This window comes from Scylla paramamosain, chromosome 5 (assembly GCF_035594125.1).
Source record: "Scylla paramamosain isolate STU-SP2022 chromosome 5, ASM3559412v1, whole genome shotgun sequence".
Lineage (NCBI taxonomy): Eukaryota > Metazoa > Arthropoda > Malacostraca > Decapoda > Portunidae > Scylla > Scylla paramamosain.
In genome coordinates this window covers 27,937,556-27,940,055 of record NC_087155.1, presented here as the reverse complement: position 1 = coordinate 27,940,055, position 2,500 = coordinate 27,937,556, and the positions used below count along the sequence as shown (strand labels likewise).

At 31.6% G+C, this 2,500-nt stretch overlaps 1 protein-coding gene across 11 annotated transcripts in view; it reads right to left on the bottom strand.

The window, feature by feature from the left end:
- Positions 1 to 2,500, bottom strand: part of LOC135100766 (transcriptional coactivator YAP1-like) — a 141,754-nt gene that overhangs the window by 7,317 nt on the left and 131,937 nt on the right. The gene's annotated exons all lie outside the window — the stretch shown is intronic.

Below are 2,500 nucleotides of genomic sequence, written 5' to 3'. Positions count from 1 at the left end.
CTAGTGCCATTTGCATACAGATACACAGCATTTTACATGTATATACCTTGAAAGAGAAATTGTGCATATGTATTACTTAATACCTCTTTAAAAAGCAGGAATTTAAAAGTTTTGAAGAAAAAAGCACATTATGCCAGTGAATTGGTGGATCCCATTCCATTGATTAAAAACTAACCAATGTTGATTGTGTTGGTAGCTCGGACTAAACCAAAAAAGTGATTGATGGAGCTTTCTACAATCTCTCACTTTAAAGTTGTAAGCTGTAAATTTGAATGTGTACAGAGGAAATTGTGAAGTTAATAGACAATGATGCTTGTCTCACCTGGTGCTAAAAGAAACCTTAACTGTCAAGAACTAAACATTTTTAATTCAATAGTGTCCTTGGGCATTATCACTAAACCAACACATAATACTAATTAACAATTTCAGATGTACGGTTATTATTGTTATAAAAATGTCGACTTGGTCAGTCAATTAAGTAGTACAAAGAAATCTTAAGCTATTAATCATATAGCTCCTTGGTTCCAACAAGGCTAATGTATATAACAAAAGGTAGATAGAAGAACTACAGATGTTTAACATTCGTGTTCCCTAACAAGTGAAGTAAATGTTGATATGATTTTTGTCCTTGTTGCTATTTTAGCTCTCATTCAATGTTATTTCCCATTATCTCTTACTATATTATTCACATTATCTCTAACTATACGTTTCACAAATATATATTTATTTCAGACTACACTGCAAAAAAATTATTCTAGTTTTGTTTCATTTAATGCAAAATTCCTCTTCACAACAAATGGCGTGATTTCATTATATTATTTTCAACAAAGATTTAAAATCTACATCATAATATTGCATAAATGCAATGTGAATCACTGTTCAACAATATTTTTAATTAACCTATTAGAAATGTGAATAATAAATTTATACAAATGTCTTTAAGAATAACAGCAAACTTTTTTTTTTTTTTTCATATATGATTTTCAGGGCATAGGCCAAAGAAGGTGCCTATATGTTCAGTGACTGAATGCTGATGAGGCTTCCCTCTTACAGAAATAAAAACTGATGTATCATAAAACAGATTAAATGTTTCTTATGGGAAAAAAATATATATATAAAAAATAAATAATAAGAAAAAAAGTGGAAAATTAGTGTAAAGGCACATTATGCAATGCTTATTGTTACTCTTTGTGATCATTTAAATGGCATCAGGGGTTTCAAAACGTATATATTGATTTACAGTCTGTTCACATTATAAAATATTTCATTTGTAATCCACAGATGTGGAATTTTTTTCTTTTCAACTTTATTGGTCATCAACACTGAAATAACTAGAAAACTATTTAATTTTACTTAATTCTACATAAACATATGATTTTGTTGCATTCTATGGATGCTGATGCAAACTTTCAGCAACCTTTCATCTATAGCTGAACTTTTGTGGCCTCATTACTTTAGTTCATTCCAAGATCTGTTAGCAGCATTGCCCATTATTCTGTATCATGATTCAACCAAAATATTACAAGATTATAAATGTATGTACAATGGTGAGCAGTGTCTAAAATTTTTAACCCAAATGCCAAAGGTCAAGAAATTATTTAGAAATCAGACCTTACAGTTTGGTATTGTGATATCAAATAGTACTAAATAACAGAGGAGATAGGGTAGATCTGATCTTCCATCATAATCTTATTGAATCTCATAATTCAAGAAGCTATCTCATCTCAAATCCCATACAACCTAAAATACACTCCTAAAAATTATATACAACATTGTCAACAAAAGTGAAAAGAAAATAGAGAGAGAGAGAGAGAGAGAGAGAGAGAGAGAGAGAGAGAGAGAGAGAGAGAGAGAGAGAGAGAGAGAGAGAGAGAGAGAGAGAGAGCATGGGATGCAAAAATTTAAAGTGACAGCTGGAGACCCGTTTCACAACCACTCCCCCTACCCTCTGGAAGTATGGAACATCAGTGATACTATGGATGGGAGTGGAAAAAAAAATTAATAAATAAAAAAGATGTTACAGCATTGCCATATCAAGTAGAAGAAATATCTTTAGTGAAAGGCCAATAAGAAGCAATATGTCTGTCTGTGAGACTCTGAAGACTCGTCACCACAGTTCATTTTAAGTTGAATTCCACTACAGTTTTGGCATAATCCATTACCACAAATGATCCTAAAATCACTTCTAGTAAAGTAATATAGTATCACCTATAGTTGACATGCAAGTAAAAGCTTGAACAACCAATGAAATGAAAGTCCAACACCAAAACTAAAACAGTACTTCTCCAAAGCAAATGTAAGGGAGCATTTGGTAAGCATGGATTGGATATGCTTCTAGCTACCACTAAATTCAAGTAATTGTGGACATGAAAAATTACTAATTAGTACCTGCATCTATCTATTATGAAATCTTACTAAACTGGTAAAGATCACCATAATAGTAAGCTAATGCACTCAAGACTAAAGATGGAAAAAGGTTGCTTGGGTTAAGGCTGGAGTT